The sequence below is a fragment of the Pleurodeles waltl genome, chromosome 10, assembly GCF_031143425.1.
Source record: "Pleurodeles waltl isolate 20211129_DDA chromosome 10, aPleWal1.hap1.20221129, whole genome shotgun sequence".
NCBI lineage: Eukaryota > Metazoa > Chordata > Amphibia > Caudata > Salamandridae > Pleurodeles > Pleurodeles waltl.
This window is the reverse complement of record NC_090449.1, coordinates 107,397,071-107,413,090: the sequence shown is the minus strand read 5'-3', so window position 1 is coordinate 107,413,090 and position 16,020 is coordinate 107,397,071. Positions and strand designations below refer to the sequence as shown.

The 16,020-nt window shown below is 43.5% G+C and overlaps 1 protein-coding gene across 1 annotated transcript in view; it reads left to right on the top strand.

The window, feature by feature from the left end:
* Positions 1 to 5,815: 5,815 nt before the first annotated feature.
* The window catches only part of IL21R (interleukin 21 receptor), a 107,927-nt gene continuing 97,722 nt past the window's right edge, over positions 5,816 to 16,020 (top strand). Inside the window, exon 1 of the mRNA XM_069209888.1 lies at positions 5,816 to 5,918. The gene's annotated coding sequence lies outside the window, so the exon portion shown is untranslated. The remainder of the gene's footprint in view (positions 5,919 to 16,020) is intronic.

The window sequence follows — 16,020 nt, the reverse complement described above, 5'->3', positions numbered from 1 at the left end:
GAAGCAGCGCCCGTCCCGTCTCATGACGGAGGACCCCCTCACAAAAGGTAAGTCAGGTGCTCCGACAGGAGAAGGGGGTGTTGTGTGTGTGTGGGTGTGTGTGTATGTCTGTGCGTGCGTGAATGCGGGTATGTGTTGCGTGTTGTGTGTGTGTGCATGTATGGATGTGTGAGTGCGTGTATGTTGTGTTATGTGAATGCGTGTGTGTTTGTATGTATGTAAGTGTGTGTGGATGTGTGTGAATAGATGTCTGCATGCATAGATGAATGTGGGAATGAGTGTGTGAATGCATGTGTGAATGAAGGTGCACGAATGAAAGGGCGGTCTGGAGAGGTGGGGGGGTAACCTGGGGAGGGGGGTAGGGGAGACCCCTATCAATGACAGGGAAGGAATTCCCTGTCACTGATATTGCTTACCTCCATGGTATTCTTAGCTGTAAGGAAGCCACGATAACCATGGCGGTAGGTGGGGTCATAATCCCGCATGCGGGCTAGTGACGGCTGCCGGGCTGGTGACTGAAATCTCCAGCCCGGCGGTTGTTACCGCCGCGTAGCGGACAGTGTGGTACACTGGCGGTTTGGCTTAAGCCAAATCGCCAATGTCTTAATATGGAGAAAAGTACCACCGGCCTGTTGGCAGTACTTTCCTCCATATTAACGCCGTCCGGCGGGGTCATAATGACCCCCATAGTACCAGATGTACCAAGACCCTGAGCCAGTGCAAAGTAATGCAAATTGTTTTATGTTACTTCCCAGCACAAAAGACTTTTTGCAACCAAAAGGTGCTCTTTTCTCAGTGGAAAAAGCAATTTGCACTGCTTTGTGTCAAGGGGGCATTGTTGGAGTGTCACTTGGGCTGATTGGTGCAAACTCCATTGGGTTTGACACAAAGTCAAATCTGATAGGATAGCCAAACCCGGCCTTGCAACAAAAGCTAACACCTCTTTCAAGCAGGCTCTATCGAGGAGAAATATTTCCATTTCTCCCCAAACCCATGCATTGCATGTGTGATGCAGTGCACACCACACATCCAGAATGTGGGATCCTTCTATGTTTTCCTACACACAGGAATTTGTACAGGAAGGGTATTCTTTCACTACAAATCCCATTCTAGACTGTGCACACTGACAACATAAAGTAGCATCGTAGAGTGCCAGTGCATTTTATCGCAGAAGATCAATCTTAACTGCCCATTGCAGCACAGCAAATTTGGTTGCTGAGCTATGTTGCATGAACAATTACTAAACCTTAGCCACACTTTGTAACCCCTCAGCTCACACGAGCTGCGATCCAAAAGACACCATGAAAAGATGCGCAACCCTTTAATTCCCACGGGATATTCCTTATTTTAAAGTGAAAAGCCTTTATTAGGGTCAAAATCACCCTCTTCTCTTCTCCCTAGTACAATCCCAGTAGCTGTCCATGGGGTTCATGTTCAAGCATCTGCTGTTTTTAGTGACACAAAGGTAAGGTAATAAGATGAATGCATGTCACTAAGGACTCAATACTCCAGCCCCGGGCTTATATTTAACAGCCAAATGCATTCTGGTACTTGTAGTCATGATTCCCTTCAAGAAATCCAATTTCATTGAACTGCCAGACTACGGTGGAGTATACAACACAATCCAGGGCTGGAGCACTGAGTCCTTCATGGCACCACGTCATCTGGTTACCTTAAGCACAGGTTGTATTTCTTTGTGGAGGGTAGTGGAGCCAAGAAAAAAAACAGTGATCAGCTGGTAAGAGGAAGTGGTACAAACACACACCAGGGTATGAGTAAAGATACTAGACTGTGAGTGGAAACTTTCAAGGGGCATCACCTTTAACATGTCCACAGGATGTAACAGTGGGGAAACTGAGACAGCAAAAGATTCAGACAAGTCCAGGATGGAGCATGTTAGTGAGTTTGGAAGTGGATACTTGGTATTTCCTTTTAAACAGTTGTTGTGATCAAGATGTCCTTTAAAACCTTGCAGTCCTGGAAGGCAATACAATACCTACACATCCACAACAATGTACTCTTCATATCATGTACAGTTACTCTGAAGTCCCTTTGGTTACTCTCTCCAACCAATGAGTTCGGAGAGATCTTGTTTTATACTTCGCAAAAATGCAGCTGTTTATACTCCCACCTGTACGAAGCAAACCTGTGTGCAGGGCGGGCTCCTCCTAGGTAAAGTCCTTGAGCTGCTCCTCGTCGGGAGTGTGCTACAAGGTTGTGAAACGCTGTCTAACCCCCCTCCCCACCGCGATTCACACAATGTCTATTTTGTTGTTCGATTGCAGTTCCTTTAAAGGCATTAGCTGGAGTAAAATAAAGTAGGCATTCTGTGATTGTGAACGCTAAAAAGATTTGCTATCTCTTGCAGGCCTCTAGCCCCGCTTTCACACCCAATTGGAATGAGTCCCAAAAGATATCAAATTATTCAGCCTCATATATATATATCCTATTTCTAAAAATAAATCTGCCTAAAGGAATTTTGGAGTGCGGTAAATTACTTCTTGGATATACAATATTCTTCGAGGGTGGTCTCCTTTGTCACCAGCACCGGCAGCTGAGTGAGCCTTTAAGAAAATGACTCTGACCATATATATATATATATATATATATTAATGAGAGAAGCCTTTTTGCAGGTCCGAGCACTGCATATTAATTGTACATCATAGGTGGCACAAAACTAAGGTCGGGCCTCAAAGCAGGTGATTTCCAAAAACAGCTAGTGCTTTGAAACCTCCCTTTAGCGCATCATTCCCAAAGACCTAGAACTCGCGCCCTAAAATGCTTTGGCCCTGATTATGAGTGTTGCATAGTTTTTCCAGCCCTGGTGCAAACCTCTGTTTGCTTAGAGCTGGAAATCTGAGCTCTGCAGCGTTTACTATGGACGTTATTTAGAGGTCACCTGGGGTCGCAGCTGCAACCTGCTGGCCTGCCCCCTTGTGACCCGTGGCACTGCCTTTGTGACCACTGGCTTCAGATGTGGCAAGCTCAGTGCCAGGAACAAAGGGGAAGCGCACATTATCAGCGTGGGGCTCCAGCATCTTTGTTTTCTGCTCATTTTTTATAAGAATTAATAGTGAATATTAGTCTATTGTTCACTTTCAGTGCAGTCAAAAGTGGCGCAGCAGGGTTGGAATGGGCCTTTACTGGCATATTAGATAAGTAGAATGAAGTGCTTTACATGTATGCTGTATCCGTGCATGTGGGTGAGAGAGCGTGTGTATCCCTGAGCATGTATGTTTGTATGTGGGATCGTGCCTGTGTGTGGAACTGAGGGAGAAAGTATAATTGATTTAGAGTAAAAGTGAGCGAGAGAGTGCAAATGAGTGAGTCAGGCTGAGTGAGTGGAAATGAATGAGGGCAAATGAGCGAGCAAGAGTGAGTGTGAGTAAATGAGAGTCATTGTGAATAAGAGAATGTAAGTGAACATGAGTGAAACATTGTTGTTATGCTTGCAAGTCTGGTGTTCTACCTGGCATGCGTCTTGGCTTATAGAGGCACCCACAGCAAAATGCTGGCACTGGCACACTGGGGGTAAAGGTTGGCATGGGGGACGTGTGGTAAAAATGCAGACACGGGCATACTAGGGGACATTTTTGGCATAGATAACAACTGTTGCAAAATACCTGTGCCAGCCCATTGGCAGATACTCTTGGCATAAGGAAAGTGAACGGTGGCATATGTTGGGGGCATCCATGTCAAAATTGTCAAAATGCTTTCCCTGGCATACTAGACCTAACATTTGAAATAAGGGTCACTCGTAGTGCATGGGCGGCAGGATTAGTACAATTCTAACACCATCTTATTGTATGTAATGTTTGGGCAAAAGGGGCACCTATGACCAAAATCTGGCCCTAACATTAGAGGTAATGTTTGACATACGGTGGTACCTATACGACTGGAATCAGCTCATGGGGACTGTCAGGTTTTATTAGTTAGGGACACCATGAAAGGAGTTGAATATTTAATGTGTGTCTTTCAGAGCCTATGCCTTTTAGAATACTTATATGAAACATGTTATTAAAAATGCACTATTAGAGACCATTTTTAAAACCAGGGGAGGGATCACCCCAATCTCTCTGTCCACCCTAGAATAAGTCAGACTAACTAACTTGCTTTGATAACTTACTGCAGATCAGTTCAATGTTTTCTTGACATATCATGTTGGCCATCTTTAAATAAATGATGTCTAAAATAGACATTTGACTATGTTGTTAATCGTGCAGGTACTACGGAACCTCAGCGATGTAAGTTATTATGATGTCATTAGGGTTAAGGCCATGTGACATCAATACCTAGGAAGATTCACGGTGGTCATATGAAACTACTTTGTGTGACATCATCGAGGTCAAAAGTTGTATGATGTCATCTGCACTACATCTGGCATTTTGGTGAATCGATGTCCATAGAGATTACTCGACATCTACTGGATGTGATAAAGTCTGCACCCTTTGTTAAATTTTGGAAGGTGAAATCCACTGGAAATTAACATGTTACATGTGGACTTTGGTGAATTTAGCACTAAGACTCACATGTTAATTCCTAAAAACATGGATTAGGTGCAGGTTATTGCACTCAATAAATTCCAAACTGAGGGACAGTGGTCGCCCCCCGGCAGCAGCAGAAGCTGCTAAACTTTCACAACGAAAGGATAATAAACTGTGTTTATTATCCTTCCATTGTGAGAGGGGTGGGGGTGACAAGCAGTGAGGGGAGTGTAGTATGCACTCCCCTCACAGCGCATGTGTGTTTGGCTGTCCGTCTCAGGTTGGCACTGGCCTGCACTATGTTGCGGGCTGGAGAGAGAGCAGGCATAGGCTCCCAGTGTACCTGGGAGCGTCCTGGCTGGGCGCTCCCAGCCAATCCTAACGCTGCTTTGAGCAACGGCAGGATTGGTCGCAGGGCAGGCTGGGAGCTTGTGCCTGCCTGCCGAGGAGATGACGTAAAATTGGTGTTGCGGCGCAGAGGTAAGTTTTTTTTAAATGTATTTATTTCATTTTATTAATCTCCCCCCCCCCCCCCCCCACCGTGCATGCCGCTCTGCCCACCTGTAACTCCCGCGAGCCGCTGAGGGAGTCGACTTTAATGAGGTGTGATAAAAAGCACGCAAATCTCCAAGGCACTCATAATCAGGCCCGAACATTGCAAGCAGCAAAAACCTAGTCCTTTTAATCCAATTTAGCATGTCTCCTGCAGAAAATTATATTCCATTGCCAGCTGTTTTCCGTTTTAGCACAAGATAGCCACTTGTGCCAACCCAGCACTCTTGAAATTGTATTTTCACTAGTGTACTAAAAATAGCAAAACAAGCAAAAAAAACAAAAACTTAACTCAATTGAACCTAAAAGGTTTCGTTTTTACGAAAGCAAAATGTAGGGGTCAACATGAAGTTTTAGGGACCAGCAGTGTTCTAGAGCTGATCCCTTCCCTCTTTATTTTTGCCATCCCAACCTCAAATCAGATGATTTAATTAGAGAGCACCTAAATACCCCCATATTGCAAACTGCATCTGTTTTTTGGATCTGCCAGACATCTTTACTCTCGCATGACATTCTGAAATCTCCACTTCTCCACGGTGTAGGCACTTCCCTCCCACCAAAGTCTCACGGGCCCGATAGAGCGCTATGAGCTGGCCCGGTGGGTGTGCTGCTTTTATGGTCCCCGCCACCACATCCTTCGATTAGCACAGGAAGGCAGGCAGCAGTGGCAATGACTCGCCTCCACCGCTCTGCATATGACATAGGGTGATCGCCTGTGTCACCATCATTGTGGTTCAGCAGAACTCAGGCTTCATGTCTTGTGCTGCTATAAAGATCCCACTGCAGAGCTGCACCTCAGTGCTATATGTCAGCAGGCACTTCTACAGCAAGGATGGAAACACTCCTTGGGTGCAAGATGGACATCTGAAGCGGATCCAGAAGGTATTCCTTTTTAATTCAAGTACGTGTGCCCTGTTGTGTGCGTTTCTCCACCGGCCGGGCTTCCTGAAGCATCCTGCTCTTCTGAGGAATGTTGGATTGCTCGCAGGATGTGGCAGGAAAGATACCCACCAATATAATAATGCCATTTCATCCGCCCTCCCACAAGTGCATGGATGGATCTGCATGTTTGCTTCAGAAAAGACTTCTCATATTTTTAATTTAAATACATGTACTAATGCTATATCTCACAGGTGGCCACAAATAAGTGGGCAGACCACTTTATCTAAAGAACATTTGGGGAAGAAACTTACATTTGCCTCAAAACTGAAGAATACTGGTATAATTTAGCTCTGTACATTTTTTGTTTACTTCAGTTGTTCAGAGATTTATTTAGTTTCGTTTGTTCCAAAAGTTCTATTGGATTTTTTAGTGAGTAAAAAAAGGAAAGATCTCTCCATACACAATAAAATCAGGGATTTAAATGGGCCGGTACTGTCCGGTACTGAGTACTGCCACTTTTTTTATTTTGAGAGGGAGAGTACCTGCACTTCTCAAGAACAACTTAATAGTTTTAATTGGAGAGTACCGGCGTTCTCAGAAACAAGCAGGTACTCTGGCAGAGAGTACCTGCACTTCTATTTTTCCATTACAAGCACTGATTATAACAAAACCAAATGTTAACTTATGTTCAGAAACATCAATAAGATGCAAACAAATAATCATCCAGAGCACCACAAGGATTACATCCTAGTTAAAAATGAATGACATTAGTTGCTAAACTGCGCGTCTTCACAAAGAGCTCATGTGATTATTATAAACCATATATTCTAAATTTAAGGTCCTTATTCACAGAGATTTTTCTGTCAGTCAGTGTAATTTACTCCTAAAAATAGTCATAACACAGATATGCATTATTGAGAAAGCCAGACTCCATGCTATCTATGTTTATGGAAATTAGGCCAATCGTTTATAGCTTACATACAAAGGAGTATTTGGCGTTCTAAGGGGAGTATCACGGGAGTGGCCAGGGACTTGCATTCAAACAGGTGAACACACGAACAGTGTTAATAATGTGAATATTCCAAAAAAGTTCAGTTTCAGTTCCTGCCCGTGTGAATACTTGACTTGCAGCCATCTGATCCGGACACACACGGTGCAGAAGGTGTGAGAGAGAGCCCTGCTACCCCTTATTCACCCAGGGAGGGCTTCGCAGGCTAAGGTGGGCCAAGGAAAAGGTTTAACATGGGGCAAAACTAATCTTGCTGTAATTTTTCTAAGCTGTGCACAGGCAGTCCATATATAGAGTTAGGAAGCATGACATCAGGACAAACTTGTCAGATTTTTTTCTAGGCCAGGGGCATACATTTGAGACAGAGCCCCACATAGAATGAGCGCCTGATTCTAAGTTAAAAAACAGTTGGCCCGTATTTATACTTTTTTTGCGCCGCATTTGCGTCGTTTTTTGACGCAAAAACGGCGCAAACTTGCAAAATACCATTGTATTTTGTAGGTTTGCGCCGTTTTGCGTCAAAAAGCGGCGCAAATGCGGCGCTAAAAGAAGTATAAATACGGGCCAGTATCCTCAGGAAATAGAGAACACAAGACAGCTCCATGACCAGGCGCCATTAATGTATAGCTGTGCCAGCTGCCTCATCTCTTATAAACAATGCAGGCTGGCTTCGAAATCTGTAAATAAATGGTGCAGCATAAGCACAGGGGCCGGACAAAGCATAGAGACTGGGGAATAAAGCCCCCCCGCCCCCCCCATGGTCGCTTCTGACATCCCTGATCAGGAATGTGTGTGGATCTCATGCTGGTTCATTTTATTTTGCAGAATTTACCAAGGGCTCGGCCTGAAACGCTCTGTAAATCACTCTTACACTGTGAATCACTATTGCACACAAGGGCACCCAGCTGAAATGTTTTGTGAAACTAGCACAAGTTAAAAGTGAATTACTTCAATCTCAGTGCATTATTGGGTTGAGAGTTTAGCTGCGTTGTTTCCAAGGCTTTCCGCAAGTTCCTTGACCCAGAGGAGGATCTTGCACGGGATGCAAGGCAGAGGCATGTGGATGTCTCTTTGCCACTGGTGCACACGTGTAAATCTGAGCTCTAAACGATTACTGGAGTCAGTAGAGCAGACACATCCCCTGAGTGTGAAAGTCCAAACTTCTATTAGTGAGAAAAGTTGCAGAACGTGGCAAAGTCTCTGAGCTGGAGAATGGATCTTGCCTTTATCATCACCACTGAAGCCTCCCACATTTTTATAGAGAAAGCAAAAATGATGTGCATTCTCTGAATCTACTGCACCCCATTATTGTGTAGAGCATCCATGGGTTTTGAACTGTGATCACGAAGAGCAACAACCTATGAATACCTTATTTTATTCTAATTTTATTGAGCTTATTTATAAAGTGCAAACCTGGCCACGGAAGAGCACTGTGCACGGTTTTAAAGAGGCTAATCTAGCATATATAGCAGTGAAATAGGCAAATGAGAACATTTACATAAACAAGTGAGAAAATGACTAGGACACTGGGATAGAGCGAATAGAGAAATGAGACACTGGATGAAGGCAGGATGATAATTGGAGGGTAAATGTCTCATATATGTGCTGACAGAGTCACGTCCTGGGTGGAAAGAATGCATTCAAGAGGCGGACCTATAGCATTTCCTAAGTGCATGATAGCTGGCACCTATGTGAAGTTCCTGGGGAGAATCTTCCAAAGTATTGGGGCATAAAAGGATTAATTCTGCTGCCATGTACATCATCTGGTGGTCTTTGAACATCTGCGAGCTGCTGAGTCCCGAGCTGCAGTGAAGGCTCCTGACATGTTGATGGGGAAAGCTTTGTGTATGACAGGGGATATTTGACGTATTTGTATTGGGTGGTTGGCATTGTAGCTATGTTAGGTCATGTGGAGGTGGGGAGGGGGTGATGTGATCAAACTTCTTTTGTAATGATCCAAGCTACTGCACTTTTGGTGGGGCCAGGATACGTTCTGGAAGACATTGGTTAGCAAAGTATGCCAACATTAATGACTTTTGTAGGAGCAGTATTTATTGAGAGCAAGAAAAGTCTTGGTTTCTTGGAGTAAACTGAACTGTAGCAAGGGTTTTAGGGATTGTCTCTTGGTATGGTCTGTAAAAGAAAGGCAGGGATCTATGAAGTTGTCTGCGATTTGGTCAAGGTGAGAGGCAGTCTTCCAGGGCTCTGTTGTGGTGGCATTCTTGTATTTGCAACTGAAAAGAGCACCACCGATGATGGTGAACTGTTTCTGTAGGAGTCTATTTGATATATACAGAAGACCTTGCAGTATGAATAATGTTGAGGCATTCTATGAGTTTTTTAACATAGTTGCTGCTTTAAGGATTAGTTACTTGTCCTCAGCTTATGAGTGCAAGGCAGTGTTGTTTGTGATAGAGAAAAGCTCAACATAATTCCATTACAGGGTCAAATTTAATATAAGAAAGTATGAAGCCTTGTGGCCTTCCCTAGGTGGTGGAATAAGGTGAGGACCTGTTGTTCAGATTTCTGTCTAATACATATGGGCACTGCCCATGTTAGGGAGTGTCTGTGGTTTCCATAGAAAACGGAAGGGCCTTGAATAGTGAAGAGGGATGTGCAGAGTCAAATGCTCCTGCCCAAACAAAGAACACAAATACTACATCACCATATGCCAGAACATCACAAACCTATTGCTACAATGTGGGCAGAAATTAGACCGGTTGTGTTTGGCAGAGGTTCTAGAAAGGTAGATGGTCTTGGATGTGATTTGTGATGGTAATTAAGAGCATTTTAACAAGAAAATGACGGGAGATGATAGAGCTTGTGTGACTACTTAGGAGTTGAGATGCAACTTAAGAAGGTAAGATTTTGCTGATTTCATTACGTCTCCTCTAAATTTCCTCATTGAGGTTTATGTTTTCTTTGAAGATTTTAAGTCAATGCATACATCATTTTTGGGCCACAGGAAATGGTGCATTCTGAGACCCATGAATTAATATATTTTCTTTAATCATACATATAGATTATTCCAACCCAATAACATGTTTGATTATGTGTGACGGAGTGAAAGATTCCAGTGTCCCTTAGATGAGACGCTCATTGATTAACGGTTAAAGTGTATATTAATATTACTTTTAATATTGTAACCTTTTTCCGACTGAGGTTGAAGATTGAGTGGGAAGACATGGACAGTGAAGAATTTGAAACTGTACTCAACAGCACATTGAGAATCAATCATCATGCAGCTGTTCTGAATAAAAACTCTTTCCTTATTTCTTTTTATAAAACATTCTTCAATAAACATGAAACTTGTAGAGCTACAAATACACATACACACATATTCAGTTACCTTCACAGAAATAGGGACAATTTATGATATAGTCCTAAAAAAGATGTGCTGCTACAAAAATGCGGATTCCCACACCATTTAACCACTACATTGTTTTTAAAACATGTAAGATTTACCATTGCACAGCCGTCCTTACCAAAGTTATAAATATTGCAGAACTTCACATCCTAGCTTTTGCTTCTGGATCATCTTCAATTCTCTGGCATTTTCAGTACAGGAGGGTCAGAAGCAAGCAAAAGCAGCATTTGCTCCCCTTGTGATCAACATTGTTTTAGTTCGAAATTGAAAGCGTTACCTACAGCCCAATAGTGATTCTCATCATTTGGCGCCTGTAAAGAGAAATCTACTTGGAGCGGAAGCAACCTGAGGTAAATGTGTTAAGAATCACATAACTGATCGCTATTAGGGACTAGTCACAACATTTCCCCTAAGTTCCATGTTATACTAAGGAAAATTTGGCCATAGCACGTGATAATGGCTGGAAAAATATCTGATTCCATGATTCACAGTGCCTATTGAATTTGCAAAGGATATCTGGGGGGGGGGCTCCAGATGTTCACAGGCCATCCATTCCCTGAGTCTCGCTCAGATTCTCAGAACGAATCTAAAAATGTTTGAATCTGAAAACATTGACTGACTCTTTTGCAAAGTCAAGAAATATCAGATATTCTGCCTCAATATCAGGAAACAAAGACCCATTGGAATTTTAGGCCGGATGAGAACACTGAATAGCCAAACCAGAACCAGAGATTTGGAATCCCCAGTTGAGGTTTAGACAATGCGGGGGCAAGCTGACGCCACTGGCCCTCTGGAAAGAGATACTCAAGGAGTGGGCGGGCGAGTTAGGTCTTTAAATAAAGTTCTGAAGACAGACAAGAAGGAGCACCAGCAAACTCTGCTAAAGTGTCCTTAGGTTACAAGCAGAGCTTAATTTGTAAATGAAAACATACGGGTGCTGAAAGCCTTCCTTTTAAACACGCGGTTGCTGCAATTAAATGTGGGAACATAGAGTACTGGGGCAGCGTAATCCTGGAGCCACCTCGGGCTTCTTCAATCCATTTAAAGCCATTCCCTGCCCTTTCAGCTCTTTACAGCAGATTTCTAATTTCTACCTCTGTGACGCTTTTTCATTTTTCCCTTCCTCAGTCTTTCCCATATGCGTCTTTTGCTCACAGCAAATGCTTGTGACAGAAGAATAACCGCCGGCCCTCAAAAATAAGTGTCGGAAACAAAAAGCACAAATTAAGCACTGGTTACATGGTGGGTGTTGTCTCTTGCAGTATTGTAAACCTTTTGATTTTCATAGTTCATATCAGGACTTTTATTTAGCTGATTTACTTTATGCTTCATTCTTTAATCCATGTCCCTCTTTTCTAAAATGAAAGAGGGTCCAGAGAGTAAATGACAGTTTTGGTCATGAGCCCTCTGACAAGTGGGTCTCGTACTAAAAACCTCTGTAGATACATTTTCTCTCACTAAAAAATAATTTACAAATCCAATAAGTAACGGCTTTGCATGGTAATACAAACGAAGATAATGTGTGCATGCCTGTTATTGAAGGCGTTATTGCGTTAAAGCCAGACCTAGTGGCTTTGCACTTGCCACCATTTAATGATAACCTGTCAACTGTACAGAGCAACATTAACACTTTAACACTGCACGGCCGAGAATGCAGGAAAGTGGCTGTGTCAGTGTCCCACGGAGCCTCAACCATCAGTGCCGTGAAGAGAAGGGCACGGTGGGGACATGGAACTCTGTGAAAGGGAGCATTGTCCTTGGTGGTCACAAAGATTTAAGGGAGTGGGATGTACATCAAATCATATTGGGGATACCAAGGCCCTCATTTATATACTTTTTTAGCGCGCATTTGCGTCATTTTTTGACGCAAAAGCGGCGCAAACGTACAAAATACAATTGTATTTTGTGAGTTTGCGCCGCTTTGCGTCAAAAAGCAACGCTAACGCGGGGCTAAAAAAAAGCATAAATATGGGCCCAAATTTCACAGGTGGAGCAAGCAGGCACAAAAGGCCGTTCTCCAAGGGTCTGCCAGCTCCCACCCTTTGTTTCCACAATGGTGGGTGGAGCAGAGATGATGTCCTGCCAGGGGCAGCATGCACTGGTTTACAGGTAAAATGCACAGGTGAATGTGTGTGACGCTTTTTCTGTGGTGGTGAAAGGCCACCAGTTTCCTCATACCTTCCCACTGTCAGCCCACCACAGTTAGAGGGATAAATGTCAGCCATCTTAGAAAGGGAGTTCCATTATCTGCATAGGAAAATACCATTCCAAGAACGTTGCAACTTATCCATATGACTGCACGTAGCTTGCATCGCAGGGGGCGTGCAAATAAGCCCCTATCATGGTGGCCGTTCTTAGCTCCCAGGAAGCGTACCTCAGCAGCAGAACACAGGCTGGGTACCACCTAGTGGCCACTGCCTGCCGCATACGTCTGTGCAGGGAGGCAGATGACCTTTGTTACCCCTTTCCCCTCTGCAAAATATAAAATTGCAAATCTCCTGTGGGCTGATGTAAAACGTTTTGGCTGAAGTGGGCGGACCCAAACAAGAGAATGGGCGAAAGGCGCTCACCTGAAGGCTACTCTCGGTATTGTTCACAAAGATTGTGGCTGCTCTAGACTCAAAAGTCAGTGTAGAGTTGGAGTTTCTCTGTAAAATAAAGGCTACATTTACACATCCATACCTCAGTCAGTTACTTCTCTGAGTGATTCCCTTCTAGAATATCTCCAAACAAGAATGTGAGGAAGTGCTCGTATATGAGTGAGAATCATCAGCAGGTATTCCTTTCTACTCTTATTCACACGTTTCTATATGAAATTAAGGATATTTGTGACTCAGAAAACTAAGACCTTGATTACTAGTGATTTGTAAATGTCGATGTGAGTAGAAACTGAGGTTTCCAACTGAATTGGAATTCCAAGTGCTGCAGGAAAACCACTATTGCAGGAGTTTTCCATGCACAGTTCACCAGGAAATAAACTGAAAATGTCTGCTAGAACAAGCATGGACAAAGTCAGTAGGTCTCGCCATTGGGACCTAATGGTTTTCCCAATGGGCTGCACATAGCTGATGCTGTGCAGTTGTTGACTGAGTCATTTTGTTAGCATACCCACCACACAAGTGCACACCTCCAAAATGACGCAGGCATTTTTTTTCTTTTTAGTTATACGTTGATGTTGGATAGGTATCTAAAAAAAGAAATTGCTAAAGATTTTTTTAGCGAGTGCTGGTGAGGGAGACAGACGCAACTGAGGGTGGAGCAGAAGTGAGATGGATTGCGTGGTTGGTGGGAGCGTGTGGGCAAAAGAGCAACGTGGAGCTGATGAGGAGCGCAAGGGGGAGAAAGCAACGAAGGGGAAGTGAAACAGAAGCACTTAGGTGAGAGATAGGACAATGCTTGGAGAAGGGAGGGATAGAAGTACACCAGGAAGACAACTGGAGAAAAATTCACTCTTGCGGAGTGCTTAAAAAAGAAAAAATTTGCACCTCAAAAGTGAGAATGGAAGGACTCAATGAGTCCATGCTCCGAATTCTCAAGATAATTACGCACCCTGGAATTATCAGACTCCTAGGATGGTACAGTTGTACCTTCTCTTTGAAAAAGTCTCAAATAACCCCGAAGACGGCTTTGTGTGCCAGGCAAAGCAACTTAAAGGAAACTATGTGCTCCATCGCCAGCCTGTAAAGTTGCCTACCAAAGGTGGTGAGAAATGTGGTCAGATTTCTGTAGTCCATACACAGCCCAAGCAGCTGTACAATGAACTAGTTAAAGGGGTCTCGTCACATAAGCAGGTATGGCCATCGGCAGTACTCACCCGTCTTCCAAGCTTGTTGATTAGGAAACCAATTCAGAGATGTCAGTGAGGTTCAAATCTTCTTCCCTCTCTAGCACTGTAAAGGCCTGTCCAAAACATTCTGAACTTCTGGTAATTTCCTCTCTAGGCATGCTAATTTTCTTACTCCTATGATAATAGCCTCATGGAGCACTTATGGTGTTCACATGATCCTCTGCATTGCTTCAAATGTAAGAAATGTAATACCACCAGCCATCTAGTGAATGATGATATAACGAATGGAGCAAGCAACCTGACACCATCAAATAAAGAACTATTCTGACAGCTGTATCGCAGCTGATTGGTGTGAATGTGAGAGGGTGTGTCTTCTTAATTTATACATCCGGTGTGATCCAATAGTGCTCTTTATCCGCTTGTCAACTGCTCTGGAGGAAACATGTCTGTTGCTTTGCTATCTTGATTTCAAGTTTGTCTTTTTATTCCAGAGAGGCTTGTGTTTTGTGACCTTTCCCTTTCTGTGCTTTCTTTTATGTTTGTTCATCGGGTGGTTTTGATTAAATGAATTCATAATACTGTTACTGTTGCATTGTAAATGGAACCCAGGTTCACAGTGGCCGCTGCCGCTCAACGGCGGTGGTGGGATGGGATGGGACAGGGGAGAGTGAAAAAGAAATACAAAATAAAAAAAAAACGCTCACCTTTGGGGGAGACGTGTTTGTCGCCCCTCCGTCGTTGTCCTCTTCCTTTTCCTGGGTGCACACAGCTCCCAGCCAGTCACGACGCTGCGTCGTGGCAGGCCTGAACTTAGACTGGGAGTGGGAGCCTGGGCATATTCTCCACTCGGCTGTGCAAAACAGCCGGGTAGAGAACATGCAAAGTGCCCATGTCTGTTTGGCCGGCCCAACACAGCCGGCCAAACAGACATGCGCACTTTGTGCTGCACATACCCTTCGTCCAGCCTTCCTCCAGCCCCCTCCCTCCAGCCCAGCCCCACCCTTTCTCTTCTCCGAGGAAAATTAAAATGATAATAACGTAGCGTTATTATCATTTTATTTTTCCTTTCCCACAATCCAGTGGGGCGACGCTCCTCCGCCTTAGTGGAGGAAGTGCCCTGACAGGTTCATGTGTGGATGTGAGCATGGACACACATCCTAAAGCTATGAAAGTTACGCTAGAGAATCAGCTGGTGTTATTCCTAAAATTAAACCCTAAGAAAATACAAACAGTGGCTGGGAGAGCCAGCGGCAGACATTGTGGAAGAGGATAAGATTATGGAAGAGACACTGACTTTAATTTTTTATAAAATGCAAATAAAAATAATGGAGTACGAAATACTTTTGTATTTGCTGGCTTTAAATAAACACAAATGCCATCACTCTCCTCCCGATTCACCCTCGCAAAAAAGCTCTATCCACATAACATTTCACTCTTAAATTCTGGCTGTAGTGTGTGGAGAGAAATTGTGACTTGTGTTTTGGCATATTTGGAGATTATGACCTATTTTGCCCAAAAAAAGTAGAGTTAGACCTTCTTTTAAGACAGTTTCTCCTCATTGAACATTAAAACGCAGCAGCACATTTTTTTATACACTTCTATTCGAAATCAGACAAGTTGGGAATATTGGATCATATACATTTTTATTAACCAAATCTGTTCGAAAAGCATCATTAGCAGAAAAAACGCCTGCCTACTCTCTAAAAACAAGCCACTAAATGTTTGATTACGAAAAAGAATCGTGTTTTATTCAAGGAGTACATCTCCAAAAATAGTTTGTTACGCAGGAATCCAGCACTATTTATGAGAAAGATGAAGGCCACGGAAAGCAGCATCACCAAGTAAATTACCTAAATAGGAAGCCCCCCACACTCTGCGAGAACACATACTCCGAGCAGCAAAAAAAAAAACAGAAGCTTGGACTGGATTTATTGTTGTT